Here is a 12222-nt window from a genome sequence, read left to right as displayed (position 1 = left end):
TATGAAAACATGGAGGAGATCTTGATACGTCACATCCTGTTAAATGAAGAATATCTTTTTCCTTCTATGCCGTGTATAGTATTCCAGAATTGTGTTAATATTATCAGATTAATAAAATGAAGGTTTGAACTAAAAGAGGTATTCAAATTTATGAATGATTTAGATAGAATAGATAAGAAACATTTTTAACTGTATGAAACGCAGTGACCAGAAAGTATAGATTTAAGACAATTAGCCAAAGAACCAGTGCGGAAAATAAGGACATTGTGCTTATTTAAAAAGTAACAAAATGAACTGAAATTCAGTTCCTAGACATTTGGGCAAAATATGAATCTTCAAAAGAAAATCTAGACGTGAAAAGTAATTTTGAGCCTCTAAATTATGTAGGCAAACCACGCACTTGTATTTAACCACCATAACAAATTGTACCAGTTTAAGAAACCGGCCCGCAATCATCTCTTTTGGGCCAAGCAGCAAGGCCAATAAATGCTGGCCTTCTCTGCAGAATGAGAACATGGCAACACAATTAAAGATGTAAATAAACAGAGCAGCCAATTTCCACTCAGAAAAGTCTCAAATACATGTACATGATTGACCCAGATTATATTCTCTTGCTCTGAGGGGAAAAAAAGTCAGGATACATAACACTTGGCAAGTTGAAGCAGGAGGAGACTGCTCTGTAAGAACTTGTCAAAGTGCCTTTCTTACTCTCCAATAATGTCATGGAATAAACTTCTTCAATTGTGCCCAATTTTGGGCACCACAATTTAAAAAGGATTAAAAGGTCTTGCAGAGGACACAGTGGGAACTTGCTAAAGTGCTGACAAAGATGTGAGACTTCAATTACGTGGACATTAAAGAAGTTATATTTACTCCTTAGAATTGAGAGGTTCGGGATAAAATAATAAGGTATTCAAATTATGAAGGATTATGACAATCGGGAAACAGTTTCTATAACTGCAAGATTAGAAACAAGAGTACAAATTTGTAAGGCAATTAATAACAGAGCAACTGAGGTGATGGAGAGAATCCTCTTTTACACAATGAGGTTATTATGGTTTGAAACATCCTGCCTAAGAGTATGTTGGAAGCATATTCACTTGTAACTTTCAAAAGAGAATTTGATACGTACTTGAAAACAAAGAATTTGCAGGTAAACTCTCCAAATTGCAGATGGACAGGAATGCAGAGTTAAGGTTATAATCGGAGCAGCCAAGATAGTTTTAAATGGAAGATCGGATTCCCATATCAGCAGTGAACAAACTACGAAATTGGACTGATTTACTACAGCACAAGACGAGGCCATTCAGCCTATCAGGTTCAAGCCAGCTCCCAGTAAAGGAATCCCATTACTCCCATTCACTAAATCTTATTCCTTCTCACTTGTCCATTAACTCCCTTTTGGGTCTTTTGCCACTTCTCGACATTCAGGAGTAAATCACAGTGGCCAACTATCCTTCCAGCATGTCTTAGAAAAGAAGATGAAGGCAGGGAAAATGGCAGAATCCCATGCATAAAAACATGCAACTTTCAAACAAGCAGCATCAGAGGTCAGTATTGAACCCAGACCCCTGGAGTAGTGAGGTGACAGCATTAACTGCTGTGCTACCAAACAATCACGAACTGGAGGCACACTGACAAAATACAGATAAGACCTCCAAGAAGGAGATCAAGGAGATGCTTGTACAATATCATAGAATCTGTTGATTATGCATCCTCATTATCAAGAGGACAAGCAATTTTGTGGACCTGGCACCCATCACGTTATTAGAAATCTTACTTAAATATTTTTGTTTTGATGCATGGTAAGTATGTATTTGTCAAGAAAAATCACAGTAACAGAATTGCACAGCATATATTTTGCAGTGGGGCACTCCTGCTCATAGATTTTCCTGGGGCACCTCCACAGTCTGCCAGTCTTATTAAAATAAATTGAAAATACCAGTCAAAGATTGGAACCACTGCAAATCAGGGTGCCTGTGTGAATTTTCACCCATCACTTGAGCATCAAAGCTGGTACTAACCCAATGAACTCCATCTGGTCTTTCTCACTCTCTGGCAGCGCCTTTGCAGATTATGTGTAAATCTTTACAGAGTTTCCACAGCTCTCTGGTACACTTAGGAACTGTGTGAATAATGGCATTGGTAATTAAAGCATTTCTGGCATTCCCTTCCGAGGTCAGCAAGTGAAACCATATCCCAAGAGTGCCGTTGTGCAAAAACACTGCTGTCAGATCATTATCATTGAGTGCATATATGAATCTACCAGAGCTGCTACACTAAATATAGGAAAACAAGTGGGATGTCGGTTTTTGGGGATTGATGAATATGCTCTTTATTTTTAATAAAATGGCTTACATTTGCCAGTTTCCACAACAAAAACTTGGCCATCGTCATGAGATCCTTGGACATTCCAAATCTCCAGCAGTAGATTTAACGGAGGACAAATTTTGTTCCTCATTAAATGAGAGGTCCCTGTAGATGTGATTTATCAAGTGAATCCTACATCCAGATAACCAAGAAGACAGCCCAGGGGGCTTCTAAGACCTCTGCTCACTTATAATCAGCTGCTGTAAAAAACTGAACCATGATTTAGTTTTAGTTCAAACTCTTTATTTTTAAAATACTTGGATTTTTTCCTAAAGCTGAGGGATATTAATATTGGAGAAAACAGAGGTTTGATACCAGCCATAAAGCTCACTCAATCCCTCTCATTCTGTAATTCTATTTGAACAGAAGAGCAAAGATGATAAACTGTTAAATAAAAAAGGAATATTTTAAGCCTCATCTTCATTTCGTCCATCCCATCCCATCCTACCTTTTCTGTATTTAGGGGCCAACATGGACCAATTACTTTACTCTGAAATAAACGCAAAATGCTAGAGTAACTCAGCGGGATAGGCAACATCTCTGAAGAGAAGGAATGGGTGACGTTTCGGGTCGACCCTTCTTCAGACTGATCAGACTCGTTCAGACCCATCAGTTTGAAGGGTCTCGACCCGAAAACGTCACCCATTCCTTCTCTCCAGGGATGCTGCCAGTCCCGCTGAGTTACTCCAACATTTTGTATCTATCTTCAATTTAAACCAGCATCTGCAGTTCTTTCCTACACAATTACTTTACTCTGTATTGACCAAGGCAAGTTTCACTGAGAGCACCAAAGAAATACACAATGGCAACAAAGGAAAGTATTACAACTCATTAATGCATAATGTAGTACAATGCCAAGGTTAATGTTATAGCATGTAGCATAATGTGTGTAGTAATAAAACTAGAGTAACTATATTTTAATCGGGTGAATAGGGAGCACTGCATTGTTGGAGGAGTAGTCTTTGAATTGAAATAATAAGCCAAGGTCTAATGATCCCTCTCAGGTGTATGTAAAATATACAATGGTACGATGCTGAATAGACTGTGGATATAGATTGGGGATCTGTGTGGTTGGCTGTAGGAAAGTGTGGTAAAAGGGAATCTGGGCAGGAGTCTGCAGTTGCCAGGAAAGAGGATGGGGGGCAGTTGTTGGGCAAAAGGCAAGAAGGATAAAGTTGGGCAGTTCCTTTGCACTGGAAAGAGGTGTTCAGGTTCCCATCATATTGGTCAATTGAGAGACAAAGAAGCACTCTAAGTGGCACATACCCATTGTCTCTGCACATATGTAATCCTATCATTAATCATCGTACCACCACAGAACGAATCTGCCCATCCTCATTCCATGGACTAGACTGGGATCAGTGTTGGAGGGTCCCAGCTGATCTTGTCCTTTTTTTTTGTTGCTTTTGCAAAGTCATGGTTTCTCTGTGAAGTGGATTTGTGCATCTGTGGCTAACAAGAATCAATTAATGCTCTCTTTAAAAGATTTAAGAAAAAAACATATTCCACTAATATTTGAGTTCCATCATCATCTGAAAGGTGTTTGGTGCTATATTTGATAGGACAGTAATTTTCTTAGTGAAACTTGCCTTGCCTAATATAAAGTAATTAGTCTATGTTGGTCCTTAAAGGTGCTAAAGAAAGGGTGTGTGAAATTAGTTAGCTAGAAATTCTGCTAGCACTGTGTTCTGGTGAAGGATCTTTGACTTGAAATATTAAATCACAGATGTTTCCTGATCTGCTCAGTTTTTCCAACATTTTCTGTATATTGTTCCTTAACTTGGCACATGGGCTTAGGTTCCACCCTTGATCCACCTCTCTCCTCTCTCTCCTCTCTCTCTCCCTCCCCCCCTCCCCCTTCCCCTCCTCCTCCGCCTCCGCCTCTGCCTCTCCCTCTCCTCTCATATTCACCATTTATTTGTTTTCTATTTTCCTCTCCCCTTTATAAATGTTCTCCCTCACCATCATCTCCCTCATCTCTCTCTCTCACTTGCTCATCCTTTCTCCCTCCCATACACTTTCTCTCTCCCTCACTTAAATCCCGTCCTTCTCTTCATAATCTTCCTCAATCACATAATCCACCTCACTCTTTCTTTCTCTGTCTCTTTCTTCCTCCCCCATGTGCACCTCATCCACCTGTCATCTTTCATCCTTCTTCCCTCTCCCCCTTTCTGTATTTCCCTTTCTCCAGCTGCCTCATTCACTCTTTCATCTGAGAGTGCGTGAATGATAGTGAGAAGGCAGGCAGCCGTCACATGTGCCATTCAAGGTTGGCAATCCAAGGAAATGAGGTATCAATCATGAAATAGTGGTTCAGTAAGCAATATGAAATAATCCTTGCACATACACACATCTTACAACTCAACGATTTTGGCCAGTTTTAGTAATAATCTAGGAATTCTGCTCTCTCCATTTACTAAATTGCAAATGACACCACCATCTTGAACAATGATGAGAAGGAGTACAGGACGGATAGGCAGCTTTGTATCATGGAGTCAAGTCCTTTTTCCCAATGTCAGCAAAATGAAGGAGCTGGTTTGGACTGGACATCCCAGTCTGCAATGGTGCTGAAGTGGAGATGGATGAATGCTTTAAGTTCCTAGCTTTCAATATCACCACCAATTTGACCTCATCCAACCATACTGATGCTATGGACAAGAATGCGCACCACCACCTTTACTTCCTCAGAAGATTAAGGAAATTCAGCATGTCTCCAATGACGCTTATCCATCTTTGCAGATGCACCATAGAAAGCATCCCATCTGGTTGTATAGCTGCTTGGTGTAGATCTTAGAGTAGAGGGGTGACAATTCAAAATTTAGCACAATACTGTGGGGAACTTGCTCCATTCTGATAGTCTAAGTCACCTGATTGGTCCATATATAATTTTGAGAAACGGTGTAAACATTCGTCTGCTCCTTCACCCTTTTCTGGTTTAATTTCCAGAATTCGTTTTAAATAGTTTGGTTTCTGAAATGTGGTTGCAAGAGCCATTAAAACAGCCTCTTCTCTTGCACTATAGTCAACTAATATGTTTGCCAAGGCTTCATATGTTGGGTGTCCTAGGGCTACTAGAAATTTGGTATTTTCAGCTGGATTATCTGTTGTATGGTCTCCCATAAATCCCGGGAATCTGCATGATATATACGCATTGTGGTTCTTAAATAATCTATAAAAGCAGCAGGTGACTTCTTCCTATCAGGGATTCTGCTTAGTACTGTCATTATTTCATGGGGCTTCCACGGAGTATGGACTTCTGTGGCATGGGGATTATTCATGGAAACATAGAAACATAGAAAATAGGTGCAGGAGGAGGCCATTCAGCTCTTCAAGCCAGCACCGCCATTCATTGTGATCATGGCTGATCGTCCCCTATCAATAACCCATGCCTGCCTTCTCCCCATATCCCTTGACTCCACTAGCCCCTAGAGCTCTATCTAACTCTCTCTTAAATCCCTCCAGTGATTTGGCCTCCACTGCCCTCTGTGGCAGGGAATTCCATAAATTCACAACTCTCTGGGTGACATTTTTTTTTCTCACCTCAGTCTTAAATGACCTCCCCTTTATTCTAAGACTGTGACCCCTGGTTTGGGAACATTGGGAACATTTTTCCTGCATCTAGCTTGTCCAGTCATTTTATAATTTTATATGTTTCTATAAGAACCCCCTCATCCTTCTAAACTCCAGTGAATACAAGCCTAGTCTTTTCAACCTTTCCTCATATGACAGTCCCGCCATCCCAGGGATCAATCTCGTGAACCTACGCTGCACTACCTCAATCACAAGGATGTCCTTCCTCAAATTAGAAGACCGAAACTGTACACAATACTCCAGATGTGGTCTCACCAGAGCCCTATACAACTGCAGAAGGACCTCTTTACTCCTATACTGAAATCCTCTTGTTATGAAGTTGGGATGTAATGTTAAAATTGTACAAGGCATTTGTGAGGCCAATTCTGGAGTATGGTGTACAATTTTGGTCGCCTAACTATAGGAAGAATGTCAACAAAATAGAGAGAGTACAGAGGAGATTTACTAGAATGTTGCCTGGGTTTCAGCAACTAAGTTACAGAGAAAGGTTGAACAAGTTAGGTCTTTATTCTTTGGAGCGCATTATTCTTTGGAGTTTTGGAGGTCTTTATTCTTTGGAGTTTTGATGCAGGTACGTGAATCATTATGCAGACCATTCCTGGGTTACAAACTCCTGACCTCTGGGAATGCATAGATACCAACAAGCTCCCATTATCACTCTCGCCACTTTTAGTAATTGTTCTATCTGATCACACTTATATTTTTTTGATGCCATTCATTGCAGCACTGTGGAAGTACAATTACCATATCAAATGATTTTTGTGTGTTTTCCGAGTTATGGACAAAATCAATTACTATAAGAATAGAACCCATTCATTACCTGTATATTTCTTTCAAGGAATTAATTGTTAAGATCACAAAATATTCCTCTATTCAAATAAAAACTCAAAGTAGTTTGCTCTAATATATTGAACAGTGACACCAGCACATCGCCCAAATAAGTAGAATTCCTAGTAAACCATTGGCATTGCACAATATGATGAACATTCAAGACCAACACCAAACAAAAGGTCAGGATTCCTCTTGGCTCTCTGCATGTTGCTATCTCACAGCCTATTTATGCTTTCTTAAGTACATTATGCAAAATCCTATCAATTGTATTGTAAAACTGTTTCCTTGGTAATGGTTGCTGGGTGAATTTAATTGGTTTTAAGCATTGTGACAAAAATTAAACCTTATTGCAAGCATTTTCACTCTTAAATATGATCTGCACTCCAACAAATCCTGGCGTAAGTCTCCACATTCAGCTTGGATGACATTCAGGAAACCCAACCAACCATCTGAAACAAAGCCTCCTCGAGTGCTATTTTTTAAAAGTTTTTCTTTGGATCTGTCACTGACAAGGATTGAAGAAGGGTCTCGACCTGAAACGACACCCATTCCTTCTTTCCAACTTGGCCCGCTGAGTTACTCCGGCATTTAGTGTCTAACTTTGACTCTATTTCCCACCCTTAGGAGGTAGTAGTACATTCTCCTTAATATTTGCAATCAAATGTGATAAAGCGTTAAGGAATTCATCCACATCTGGATTTTTATTTTTATGTAAATGACAAAAGTGCCACACGATGGCTTTGAATTTACTGATCATATGCACCAATGTAAAATTAATTATGGACATCCTGAAAATACATTAGAAATCTGAGGTAAGGACTTCATTCTGGCATTTCATTAGTCTTATGCCCCTGTCCCACTTAGGAAACCTGGGGCGCAAAGTCTCCAGAGGTTTCCGTTCAGGTTTCCTAAGTGGGAAGGGGGCATGAGTTGAGATTGAAAGTTGTTGTTAGATTCTTGAGCGTGGAAATCTAATCACGTGCCAGTTACTTAAAGAAAGCCCATTAATACCTCTCCTTCCTCAGAAGATTGAGGAGATTCAGCATGTCAACAAATACTTTTACAATAGAGAGCATATTGACTGGTTGCATCGCGGCCTGGTTCGGTAATTTGAACATTCAGGAATGAAAGGGATTGCAAAAGCGCTGAACACTGCCCGGTCCATCACAGGTACTGATCTCCCTCCGTCAAAGAGATCTACAGGAGTTGCTGTCTCAAAAAGGCCGCCAACACCAGGGACCTATGTCACCCTGGCCACGCTCTCATTTCACTCTTGCCATCAAGAAGAAGATATAGGGGTCTGAAAACTGTAATGCCTATTAAACACTACAACCTCCAACTAAACTCCAAATGACATACACTGAGCGGGCATTGTTTTTGTCTTTACACAATTATTGTTTGTTTTTTATGTACAGGACATTTTTGTTGTTGTTTGTTATTGTGTTTACAGAGTACTATGTTTACATACCTGTTGTACTCCTGCAAGTAAGAATTTCATTGTTCTGTTTCAGGACATACGACAATATAACACTCTTGACTCTTGAGCATTCTTTCAATTTCTTCAGCAAACATTAAGAGCAGAGTTAGCTCAGGGAGGCTGGTGCCCCAGACAGCTTTCTAAAAAAAGACATAGCAGCCACATTAAGCCTCAGGAGAGCACTTCCCATTTTGTCATTCATCCCCCAGAAGCAGTTATGACCCATGACACACTATCATCAGCAGTTTAACCACTGTGAATCCTCTCTTAGGAGGAGTGATGAGTAACATCTGAGTTCATTTCAGTTCAGTTCTTTAAGTTGTACATGTGCCCATGCACAGCAGTCTGCAAAGCATAACACATTGAGAGTGCAGGCTTCTCATAAATCCATGAGATGGGTGCAAATTTCAGCCTGGTTCCATTTGGAAACTGAAGTTAATTATGCTTTGTCTCTCTGAGAGCATTTTTTGCCATGCACAATTGAGTTGTAATTTATATATGGTCAAGTTCCAGGTTGAGAATTCATAAAATTCCAGGTTGAGAATTCATATTGAAACACATGGTGGCCTCACTGAGCTACAGCCAGAATCTGTCAAAATATGTTAAAAGGGTTTTATGTTCATTCCTATTCTAGGTTTTATTTACATTTCAGTTCAATTCCTTTTATTATCTGCTAATACTCGAGAGGAATTGTAATGATTTCTGTACAAAACATCCATTTCTATTCACTCCTGTCAGACACTTGTGCTTTCCTGTCACACGTCAAAGACCTGAGAACATAGGGTAACTCAGGCTTACAATCCATGTTGAAAACCATTGCATTCATTTCACAGGCACTGTAAGGGTAATGTTGGTTGGAAATTGATATCCACATGTAGAAACATAGAGAAGCATAGAAACATGGAAAATAGGTGCAGGAGGAGGCCATTCGGCCCTTCGAGCCAGCACCGCCATTCATTGTGATCATGGCTGATCATCCCCAATCAATAACCTGTGCTTGCCTTCTCCCTATATCCCTTGATTCCAATAGCCCCTAGAGCTCTATCTAACCAGGGCTGCCAACATTGGGTGAGAGTTAGGAGTGAGAAATTTGCGAGAGACCAAGCCCGAGGGAGCATCGCGACCGGGGAAGGGGGGGGGGGGGGGGGGGGGAGGAACATTTGCATTTTTCAGCTTGAAATTGTGCAATATGGTGCATACTGTAGCGAGTCTTATGACTTACACTTGAATGCAATATATATGCTTTAAATTGGATTGGAGCGTTTTTGAAAGGGGGGAGGCTGTGCGATCACTGATCACTGGCCTTGGGGGTACCCGGTGAGGGAGTAGAGCAACCGAGTGGGGAGAGGGTGTGGAAGAAGGGTAGGAACTTTTTTAAATTTGATGTATTAAAATCATGTTTTAGTGCACTGTAGAAGTATGATTTCAATGTTTTTTGTATGAAGTATTTTTAAGAGGTAACTTTTTAAGGGGTAACTTTATCCACACAAAGGGTGATGGGTGTATGGAACAAGCTGCCAGAGGAGGTAGTTGAGGCAGGGACCATCCCAACATTTAAGAAAAAGTTAGACTGATACATGGATAGGACAGGTTTGGAGATATGGACCAAAAGCAGGTAGCGTAGCTGGGACATGTTGGCGGGTGTGGGCAAGTTGCGCCGAAGGGCCTGTTTTCATACTGTAACACTCTATGATTACAATATACCTCCACAATGCATGAATGCTTCAAAATCAAGTGATCGAGTTTTATTGCCATATACTCAAGCATAGAAACATAGAAAATAGGTGCAGGAATAGGCCATTCGGCCCTTCGAGCCAGCAGTGCCATTCAATATGATCATGGCTATTCATCTAAAATCTGTACCTCTTTCCTGTTTTTTCCCCCATATCCTTTGATGTCGTTAGCCCCAAGAACTAAATGTAACTCTCTCTTGAAAACATCCAGTGAAGTGGCCTGCACTGCCTTCTGTGGCAGAGAATTCCACAGATTCGCAACTCTCTACGTGAAGAATGTTTGTCCTCATCTCAGTCCTAACTGCCCCCCCCCCCCTTTATTCTTAAACTGTGACCCATGGTTCTGAACGCCCCCAACATCGGGAACATCTTTCCTGCAGTTACAATAAGTGAAAATCTAGCAGACAAGCAGGATGCTTTCTCCAACCACCCCCATTTGAAGTCCACTACCTTCCATTGTTTCTACCCAGTGCTTGGTACTTACTTCCAGCAGCCACTGGTTGTCCTCCAGGATGCACCGAGCCGCAGCCTGATCCATGCCGGTCACCTGGGAAAAATCGACACAGAGACTCTCTCTCTCTCCCCCCTCTCTTCTGCTCTCTCTCCTCTCAACCCCCCCCCTCTCTCTCTCCCCCTCTATCTCTCCCCTCCCCCTCTCTTTCCCCTTTCTCTCTCTCTCCTCTCTCCCTCTCTGTCTCTCCTCTCACCCCTCTCTCTCCCCTGCCTCCCCCTCTCACTCTCTCCCCTTCCCTCTCTTCTGTCTCCCCCCTCTCTCTCCCTCTCCACACTCTCCCCTCTCTATTTCCCCTGTCTCTCTGTCTCTCCTCTCACCTCTCTCTTTCTCCCCCCTCTCTCCTCCTCTCTTCCCCATTTCTCCCTCCTAGCTCACTCTTCCCCTTGCCCTCTCTCCCCTCTCTTTCTCCTCTGCCTCTATCTCTTTTTCTTTGCCCCCATCTCTCTTTCCCCGTTTCTCTCTTTCCCCCTCTCCCCCTCTTCCCCCTCTCTTTTTTACAACCCCTCTCTCTTCCCCTTCTCTCTCCCATTCTCTCCTACCCTCTCCTCCCTCTCCACCCCCTCTCTCTCTTCCCTCTTTCTTCCCTCTCACCTGTCTCTCACTTCCCCCCCCCCTCTCCCACCTCACTCTCCCCCCTCTCTCTCCCCTACCTCTCTCCCCCCCTCTTCTCTCTCTCCATTCACTCCCCCCCTGTCTCTCCCCTCTCTCTCCTCTCACCCCCCCCCCCCTCTCTCTCTCTCTCCCCACTGTCTCCCTGTCTCCTTCCCCTCTCTCTCTCTCCACCTCCCTTTGAGAGTCTGACCCTTCGGCACAGAGACTCTCGCGGCAGCGGCGCTTCCGGCGCCTCCGACGCACGGGACATGCACTGTCCGGAGTGCTCCATGGCCAGAGCTGCAGCGAGCGACACGCCGGCCCTGGCAAACACTCGTCCGTCCCGGTTCCCCGCATCTGTTCCGGCCGCTGGTTCTGCTCCCATCCCTCCCGCAGCCCCTGCTCTCCAACACCCGCGGACCATGCAGTTTATCCGAGTTTTGAAATTTTCGTTGATCACAAAATTTCTCACCACTGAGCGTGAGAAATTTCTGATGAGCGTGAGGGCGTGAGAGTTTGCTTGAGGGCGTGAGTCTCACGCTCAAAGCGTGAGAGTTGGCAGCCCTGATCTAACTCTCTTTTAAATCCATCCAGTGATTTTGCCTCCACTGCCCTCTGTGGCAGGGAATTCCACAAATTCACAACTCTCTGGGTGAAAACGTTTTTTCTCACCTCAGTCTTAAATGGCCTGCCCTTTATTCTAAGACTGTGGCCCCTTGTTCTGGACTCACCCAACATTGGGAACAATTTTCCTGCATCTAGCTTGTCCAGTCCTTTTATAATTTTATATGTTTCTATAAGAATCCCCCTCATCCTTCTAAACTCCAGTGAATACAAGCCTAGTCTTTTTAATCTTTCCTCATATGACAGTCCCACTATCCCAGGGATCAATCTCGTGAACCTATGCTGCACTGCCTCAATCACAAGGATGTCCTTCCTCAAATTAGAAGACCAAAACTGTACACAATACTCCAGATATGGTCTTACCAGGACCCTATACAACTGCAGAAGAACCTCTTTACTCCTATACTGAAATCCTCTTGTTATGAAGGCCAACATTCCATTAGCTTTCTTCACTGCCTGCTGTACCTGCAAGTTCAAGTTCATGTTCAAGT

General features: G+C 42.5%; 1 protein-coding gene across 1 annotated transcript in view; it reads right to left on the bottom strand.

Moving 5' to 3' along the window:
- The window catches only part of arhgap6 (Rho GTPase activating protein 6), a 487133-nt gene that overhangs the window by 337063 nt on the left and 137848 nt on the right, over positions 1 to 12222 (bottom strand). The window lies entirely within an intron of this gene.

This window comes from Amblyraja radiata, chromosome 14 (genome assembly GCF_010909765.2).
Source record: "Amblyraja radiata isolate CabotCenter1 chromosome 14, sAmbRad1.1.pri, whole genome shotgun sequence".
Lineage (NCBI taxonomy): Eukaryota > Metazoa > Chordata > Chondrichthyes > Rajiformes > Rajidae > Amblyraja > Amblyraja radiata.
Note: the sequence above shows the minus strand (reverse complement) of the source record. Positions and strands in the feature narration are given on the sequence as shown.